We start from the raw sequence: 9,618 nt of genomic DNA on the forward strand, positions 1-9,618 counted from the left end.
AGAGATCTGTATGTATTTCCTTGTTTCTTTGATGCAAGGTTACCTTTTCCAATATAGAAGATATTCTTTGACTCATTTCTCAGGTCAGTTGGGGAAAATATTTATTATTCCAAATGAAAATGTGCATGAGTTTTGTCACAAAGAACTGAAAGCATAAATAATCAAGGTACTCCTTTTCTTTCCTCCCCTTCTATACACGTTAAATCTGTGCACTTAAGGTGGCAGTTAAACTTTTGTTGAGGAACTTTGTTCAGTTGGCTATCATACACTGTCCAATTGGTTATCATGCACTTCGCTGAACACATCTCCATTGCATTAGAACACTGTTGTGAAGCAATGGTCATTTGAAGCTTAACTGCACTGTTGTATTATACTTGTTTTATATTTAACCTTTCATATTTTTTTAAATTTTGTGTTAAAAGCTATTAAAACTTTCATGTAAAATTCATAGGTGCCTTTCTTTGAGCAGGAGACAGATTGATCATGATAATCTGTAGGTTGTTCCTAATCATGGTCCCAGTCACGCAGTAAAGAGAGAAAAAAACACATTTCTGCAAAACTAAAAGCAGAGAAGGATGAGTCTTCTGCTGAATGTATTAATACTGAAATGACTGAACATCTAATCATCTGAATTAATTATTGAAATGCCACCACATATGTTTATTCCTTGAAACTGGAGATCACATTATGACTGATTATATCTATTCCTAACTTTCTAAAAGCCTTTCCACAATGTAATTTTTTTTAAAAATGCAACACGGGATAAAAGTCCATGGTACAAAATGGTTGCAAACTCCACTGCAAGCTTGGAAAAGCAGGTAGAAAGCTTCTGAAGGCTTTCCAGTTAATATTTTAGCCATTTTTATGTAATCCTTGAAATTAGCTTTTATCTTCATGCAGTCCTTAAAACTTTGCAGGGAGCTATAGTGGCAGAGCACAATAATGGCTTAACAACTGCTCACAATCCTGAAATACAGATGGAAAGGGGTGAAATATATGACCCCCTTCCAGTGACTGGCTTTCTTTAATATTCAGTAACTATGTCCTTATGACTCAGTGTGAAATTCACTCCCTATATTTGCAATATTTATTTGCCACATCCATAGATGGAGGAACTAGATGGGGTGGGGAGAGAGGAGAAACCACTGCCTACGTGAAATAGTCATGGCCCCTCAGCATAAAAACTCCTGATCATCTCCTCTTCCCCATTTCTAAAATTTCACAGGCATAGCTGTTTTCTAATGAACTCAAATTTTAGTCTGAATTTGCATTGTAAGGCTCAACCCCAGCCCTTGGTAGCAATATGCAAATATTTGCCCAAATAGGCTGCTGATCCACTCTTGTTGCCTAGCAATGGGGAGGCTAGCAGAGTTGTGTAAAAAAGAGGGGACTGAGTTGCAGTTTAGTTGCCATGGTAGTAGGGATTAGCAGATCCTGGGCGTTTCCCTGGAGATGGCATACAGATGGGTAGCCCGCAAAGCCTCCATGTGGCTGTTTGGAGTCAAGTAAATGTTGACAGAGGAATCTAGAAGAAACAAGAACACATTTTGTGATGCATCAGCTTTGCCCTCCTTGCTGCATAAAGTTACTCTTGAGTCCTTTTGGATTTGTTTTAGCCAGAACATACAACAATCCAAAATATTTCAGGTTTTATTGCTGCTGAATCACTGCTGATCTGAAATTATTCATCAGAATATCCAGAGCACAATAGTTCTGAGTTTGAAAGAGAAGTATTTTTTTTGGTTCATGCACATCCTTACTTGCTAGTTTATTAAAATGAGAACACAAATATCTTTTAAAAATGTTTATATAAAGTGGAAGACATAGACAATTCCTTATGCCACTAACATAAAGAATTTTGATTTTACAATCACAGGCTGGGCAGTTTTCCTTTACCCAAGACTTTATAGTATCTTGAAAAGATAATTTAGCACAGGTTCAACACAGAGTTAATATATATTAAGTTCCCTATTATACCCTAGCCTAAAATAATTCTAATAATATTTACAAATTATTATTTCCAAAGGGCTGTAAGTAATCATGCTGTATGAATCAAGGTTTCTGTAGAACTAAACAAGTACTACAACTCTGATTTAAAATGTATAAAATATATCAAATCTACAAAAACAAAAACAAACAAAAAAACCCATAGCACATTCGTGCATGTGTGAATTTATTGCATATATTATGTATTCATGATCAAATTTCATAGCAAACATTTACTAATACGTTAAAAGACTGTACCATATAATTTCTCAGTATAATCCTATTGATATATCAGAGTAAGGAAGTTGTTATGGCCAAGCTGAATCAAATCCAGGTTAACATGTTGGGGGGCTACATGCCAGATAGAAATGTAGTCAGATCCCCAAATGGGCTAAGATACACTCTTCTTGGCACAGTCCTCAGTATGCTTCCATTCCATGTATGTTGCACCCATGTACAGAGCCTAGTATCCTCCCATCACTTTACACTAATGGAAGCTGGTTGAAAGCTTCACCATTGCACAGTACAAAGAGAGATGATATTTGCATTAATCTGTAGCACTGTCAGCCCTTTCCAACAGTCGCTTCAAAAATACCCTTGAACAATAGGCAAAAAGTTATTCCCAAATATGCTTTTTCCCCCTTCTGATTCCTTCCACAACACAGGCTGGAAAGAGGATCTCCATAGTTTAGGCCTGCAGGCTAGTCTGATGCCATTAATTAAAATGTTTGTATATAATCCAGTATCTCCAAATGGATAATGCACTTGACCCAATTTTTCAGTATACTTGGGGCAAATATTTTAGTCTTTATTTCCCACTGAACCATTTCTCACATTTTCTCAGTTAAGATACCAAATCTTACTTAACATAAGCTCCTTGCTAGAGGAAAATAAGATTCTGGAGCACTCCAAATACTTTAATACACTACTCTGGCAAATGTTATCTGATTAAAATGCTACTTGTGAAATTCTGCATTTCTCCATCCTTACAGACAGGGTGATATCTTAACTCTATTAAATTGCTTAAAAAAATTAAAAATGTCCCAGAATTACAGTAGCCTCTTTTGGAAAAGGACAACTTAAAAGAGTCACTTATATGGTATTCAGATATCATAATGTATATCAGTGTGGTCCACTGATACTTTGTTCCAGAAAAATAGCCTTATTAGTGAATTATATAACCAATTCCACTTGACTGTGGTACAAGACTTGCAATCACAGTCAATTGTATCTGAACTTTCTCTCCGAGAAACAAAGCACATCAAAACAATGAAATGTGTTATGATACTGCGCTAGTCTCGTTGAACGCATTTTACATCTCCCCTCCCTTGGGAAGAAGACAACATAGACATAACCGAAGTAGTATTGAGGCCACATTTAGAACTAAGGTACGCTTACTCAGGCTTGCTCTAAACCTTAAAATATTTGGAATGAATTACAGCACAAGGATAAAAACGCAAAAACATCACACATTTAAAAAGAATGTAGGGGGGAAGAAGCAAATGACACTTACTGACCAGGTGCCATCTGGCTTGCTTTATTTCGGTCTTGTCTGCTCACTAACAAGCATTCAGAGCTTATCTAGGCAGTCTGTGGAGCAGAATACTGGTTATTCTTCAAATGGTAATATCTCATAGCAACCTGTCCAAAATAACCAGAAAAGAAGCACATATTTCTTATATTAACCACTCCCTGAATAGTTAGCAGAAGTTAAAGCCATAGCATTAAAAAAAAAAAAGCCTTTTAAGAAGTAGAATACAGAAACAATGCATTAAAAATGTGTTCATTTTTTCCTAAAATGAAAAATGTCATCTTGGAATATATATGATCACAACTTAAGTTCCATTTCCTGGCTGAAACTGATTATTTGGATGTGATCCAATTGGATTTCTGGGTGAGTTTCAGAACTGACATGTTCACCCTTAGTGGATGATCTGAGCCAGGAAGGTATGAGAATAGTATTATCCTGAAATGCTTGATGACTTTCAGCACCAAGAACCATGGTATTGTTATAGTATTAGTGATAGGGGGTGGGCACACATCGTAACATTAATACATCATCTTTACTGCATTACATTTATTTATGAGATGAGTTTGGTTAAGGGCAGTGGATTAGAAACCAGGAGACTGAGTTCTAGTCCTATCTCAGGCACAAAACCATCACCAAGAGTGACTTTGGGCTGGTCACTCTTTTAGCTCTGGGAAGAAGGCAATAGCAAACCACTTCCAAAAATGTTGCCAAGAAAACTGCAGGAACTTGTCCCATGTAGACATCAGGACTGACTTAAAGGCCATTTTTTATTTATGTACATTATCTTTAGTGCTTCCATTCCTGACCTCAGAAGGTGCTGCTAGAAGGCTGCCATTTTCTGGCATGTCTGCTGGCTTGCAGGGTTATACTGAGAGCCTATTTCATTTCCATGGTTTGTAACAGCTACATAAAACCAAAGGCCCCTCCCTATAAGGCTTCTAGATGAAGCACCATCACTTTGCACCTGCAGCTCTACCTCTTATTTCTACTGTCTAATTTTAGAGAAGCAGTGGAAGTAATATATCAATGTCAGGAGTAAATACAAGAATGGATGAGGTCAAGAAGTTTAACATTAAATCAGGTAAGATAAATGTAGCAATGGTCTGGGTAGTGGGTTACATTCCCCAAGGACAAAGAGGTCAGTATGTGCTTTCTTCTGGGGAGGTGGTGGAGGGAAAGTCTTAAGGAAATACCTTTTTCTCTGGAGGACAGGTGACCTTATCAGCTTGTGTGATTCACATGCCACCATCCTCCTGGAATCAGATTTTGCTTTGGTTACCTATAGTGCTTTTGAATATTTAGCTTCAATTGGTCAAAAATACAGCAAACAAATTTTCACTTAACTTCTGTGGGCCAGAATATAACTCTTAGTCATTTTAGTTTCATTGTCCACACATTCCAAATATTGGACTTTATGCCCAATTCTTAGGAGAACAAAGAGAACAGAAATCAGTTATTATTCTCCAAGCATAACAGCACAACATAGCAAGTATCTGCTTGTGAGTCTAGTCTCAATCATTTTAACTACAGATCCCATTCTCACTGAGAAACTGCCAATTAAATCACTATGGATTATGTACAAAAATATAGCACAGAGTTGAGTAATCTGAAATGTTACGAGAGAATTGCTTTAACAACACTTAGCTTAACCATGTTTTATAATGTTATATAATATACCTGAAGCCCTTACAACTATCCTGTGGAACATGCGGCCTTTTTTCACGCACATGTGATGGAATGGGCTCCAGTGTGCTACAGACAACATTCTTGCTACCTGCCACATTCCTACCTCATCTGACTTAATTTTTTAAAAATAAAGGGGAAGCTGGCATGCTGCAGAACACTAGCTTCCAACATAATCTATTTCCAAGAATACCTCGTTAAAAATAAAAACAGGGGAGATGGATTGCTACAGCTTGAGCTTTATTTCAACATGCCCCATCTGAACAGGAAAAAGAAAGGGTAAGCAGGTCATAAGGATAATTGTTCTGACTGTGCATTATACAGCTGTGTCAGTCTGTAGTTGATTGAACTACAGTTTACTTGATTAAACCATCTGCCCACCTTTGCACAATAGATTAACCATAAACTAGCCACACGACTAATTAAGCCACAAACTTGCTAACTACTCACTAAACTAGCTCATTATGCAAACCTAATCTGTATACACATTGGGTTTTTAATCCAATGTGTGTGGCCTTTGAAAATTAGGTATTTAGTTGTATTTGCCCCCCCCCCCCAAATAATTGATCTAATTTTGAGCTCAATTGCATTTATTTCTGGGACAGATTTCTTTTTGCCTTCCCACTCTGCTTCTGGGAAAAAACTGATTTGTGGCTGGCCACGCCCACCATAAAGAATGCCTGTTCTGCCAATGGGTAAACCTCCCGCACAGCCTCTAGCTCTGCTGACCGCCAGGGGGACTTTGATACCACATGGGAAAAACCAAGTCACCTCTGGCTGCTCAAGAAGCTACATGATTGCTTTCCTTGGACAAAAGGAAAGCGTGTTCTTAAGCAAAATGAATTTTTAACCGTCCAGGAAGTCACTTTGTGGGTGGTTAATAACCCCCACCCCCCAATTTATAGAGTGACTGAAAGTGTTTCCTTACTATTTGTCAACATTAATGCCTCCAGCATTATCATTATCCAGGATATTTTCTCTGTTTTCCTAAGGGAAATGTAAAATATTACTATCAAAACACAATTCACTGTAAAGTATACACGATTTAAGTAACAGCCCAGTTTAAACTGGGTAGTGAATCTGTTCCTTCCCTTTTTTCCCTGCAGATTTTCACGCCCACATCCTTTATTTCTTATTGCATTTAGGAAGATCAGCTATTTTTCTCAACTTAAAGTTACTCAAAGGTAACTTGAACTTACCTTTAAAATGAGAAGATCACCTTACATTTTCTGAGAGTATAGCAAAAGGGGTAAGTGTATGTTTTTGGGTAGTCTTGCTTTATGGGGGGATGAACCATCTTAAAATTAGGTTCATATTCCTTTTGGTAAAAGCAGTATTATTACTTCTACTCTGACACTGGGAAATCATTGTACATAAACTAGTTCCAAGCTTACCTCTGTGTTGCCCAAGCACATCCTATATGTGGGACACTGGTGGTGAAAATACCTCTGGCAAATTTATTTTTTGTAAACATAACTAGAATTACAAGGAATTCTCCACTGATTAAGGGTGACATCTAAGCCCCACAACACAACCATTTTGAAGGGGTTAGGACTGTTCTACAGTGTTACCAACACAAAGATAGAATATTGCTAACCCTTTCAAGGTCACAATCCAGTTAAAATTTAGGTAAACCGAACCCCTTCACAGCACAAGCCCAGGATATTCAGGGGGCTGTCTGTCTCCTATTATCTCTGCCTACCCAGTATGATCAGTGACAATTCTCTTGCTCCGGGTCCCATTTATTAAGCAGTCCCATTTTACAAGGTCCAGAAAACATCCCTTCTTTGTTGCTGTGCCTGCCCTATGGAACAGCATCTACTGCACCCCAGCTGCACCCCAAGACTGATGACCTCAATCCTGTCGGCGTTCAGAAAGGCCTGGCTCCCCTCTTGAACCCTGGGCCAGGATGTTATGTGAGCCATCATAATAGAATGCCTTCAGTGTATTATGTCAGTTATTGTTCCCGGTGATACATTTATTTGTGGCTTTTTTCCTAGGATGCAATTCACAGGACTATTTTATACATGTCTACTCTGAATCAAATCCCATCACTACTTCCTTGCACATACTTGGGAGTTGTACTTTTATTGCAACATATAGTGAATGTACAGCTCATATGGTTTTAATTATTTTGTCATGTCCTGTGCCTCCCCACAGAGGGACAGCTAAGGATGGCATTCTGCTTTGAATGTTTCAAAACTCCAAAATAAATGTTTTAGCAGAGTGATTAGTTCCACTACTGATTTCTTATTTCCCATATACTGAGCATGTGTTAGTCCTTCAGAGCAACTGTGTGTGTTTTATTCAGAGTAAAACTACTGAGGACTGTTACTTTAAAAGCTTGTTTCCAGGCAGACCTACATATTAATTCATGAGCCAAAAGCAGGCCAAAGGCAGCAGTACCGAAGCACATATAGATAAGGGCGGTAATTCTTCCCACCTTGGTTATTCTTTCATTGGGTATACAGTGCAGCTGAAGCTGTTTCAGAGACCATATAGTGGATGCAATTTTGAATGTGAACATTGCCTGCTTATAGCCCACTTTATACCTTTCTCTGCATAATAATGAGCTTGAATATCATATTATTTTTTGTGATGTTACAAGCTCTAAAATGGTGTTTGTACAAGCAACATTAATATCTCCCTTTGGGTGAGGAAAATAGCAGATCTTACACAAGACTTGAACTAAGTAACCTGTCCAAGCTTGCCTTCACATGCTTAATGGTTTCAGTGATGGAAAGGTAACATGCTAGCAGATAGAAGAGCAATACAAATCTACTCTGAATGCTTTAGACTATGAACTACTCTCAGTAATAAAACTATATAATCTAATCTTAATATGCAGGTGATTCTGAAAACTGAATCTGGTTATAGCCCCAGCTCCCAAGTAAAAAAAAACACAACTCTTTCCACTGACATTTCACTTTCCACTGATCAGAAAAAGGCACATCTGCTCATCACTTCACTTGGCCCTCACTATAAAGGCACTTACAAATGTTTTTGGACAATGCTGTTTCATCCAAACCCTTTTCCTTTGAATGAGTGGACAGAGTTGGGAGACAAATAAATAGCATTCTTTCCTTTTTCCTTCTACTCCTTTGCTGAACGAAAAAGAAGACAGGAAGGGCTCTTCAGTTGGTTCACAAAATTATTATTGTAAACTACCTTGTATGTTTGTATAACAAAGTTGATGGTTAATAAGTTGATGGTTAATAAGTAATACAAAACACATCCAAATATGATGTGCAGCTTAGCAAACCCAGAGAGCCTGCCTTTTCAACCACTGATAGGAGCGTAGTGTGAATTCAGTAAACCAGGATGTTGGGCAGCTGCTGCTGAGAATCCTGTTGGATTGCAGGAGGATATAAATGCAATTACTGTATCAAACAAGAAAGAGAGCCCACTACTTTTTCTACGGTGTTGGGCTGGCACTGGGGAGACCCTGAAAACTCCCAGCATTGGGCCACTCACGCTCTTTAAGCCCAACCCGCCTCACAGAGTAGTTGTTGTGGAGAAAATAGGAGCCAGGAGCATTACCTATGCCGCCTCGAGTTGCACAAAGTAAAGGTGGGATAATAAATAAATGCAAAATAATAAATATGTGCACCGTCTTGAGCTCCTGGAAGAGAAGAGGGGTATCGAGGTAAGAAATGAAGGAAGTGTGGTGTGAGGGTGGGACTGGGAGAGGGGAGACCCGGGTTCTCGTCCGCTGGGATACCGGGACCCCCCAACCCCTCGGTCGCAGAAGCTCCCTCCACTCGCCTTCTGGCCCGCCTGCGGCGTCACGGAAGCCCCCGGTCGCTGCCCTCCCACAGTGAGACGAGCCACCCTTCAGAAGCCCGGCGCAATCCCCTTCCGATAGCCCTTCTAGCCCTGCTTCACCTCACTTCTTGTCGGCTCCAAACAGAAAACGAAGCGGCACCTCACGCGAGGTTTCCAGCGAGGGGCTTCTCCCGCGAGATCTCGCCCAGCTCAGCCTTGAGCACGTGCAGCTGAGGGAGCGAGCTCGAGCGCCGGATGTCCGTTAGGGGCGCGGCGTCCTTCCTGCCGGCGTTAAGCACGTGACCCTCGTGCGTTTAAAAAAAAAAAAACCCACCTCAGAGGAAAGGTTTTGTAACTGCTTCTCAACCTCAGCAACTTTAAGATAGGAAATTCTAGGAATTGAAGTCCCATCATCCTCAGCCAGTAGAACTGGCGTGTTCCAGGCTGGGCAAGGCAGTGGTAGAGGAGTGCAGGGCTGGCCAATCAATTTAAATCTGGTTCTCTGCAGGAGTCATCCTCGTGTTTACACACAATGCGGGACAGGGCTTGGGAAGGAAGGGGTCCATCTTAGTCACCCCTCCTCTGTCAGAAATAACCTCTAGAGCAGTGCTTCTCAACCTCAGCAATTTTAAGTCTTCAACTCCCAGAACTCC

At 39.7% G+C, this 9,618-nt stretch overlaps 1 long non-coding RNA gene across 1 annotated transcript; it reads right to left on the reverse strand.

Moving 5' to 3' along the window:
• Nucleotides 1-75: 75 nt before the first annotated feature.
• LOC148214275 (uncharacterized) lies at nt 76-9,233 on the reverse strand. The gene is made up of 3 exons (XR_015798309.1): nt 9,086-9,233; nt 3,500-3,627; nt 76-1,525 (listed from the first exon to the last, which is right to left on the reverse strand). It is a non-coding gene; the product is annotated as an uncharacterized LOC148214275 (long non-coding RNA).
• Nucleotides 9,234-9,618: the final 385 nt, after the last annotated feature.

Source organism: Python bivittatus, unplaced genomic scaffold (assembly GCF_059951505.1).
Source record: "Python bivittatus isolate LINGU-HERP-01145 unplaced genomic scaffold, Pbiv_v1 ctg000700_np1212, whole genome shotgun sequence".
NCBI lineage: Eukaryota > Metazoa > Chordata > Lepidosauria > Squamata > Pythonidae > Python > Python bivittatus.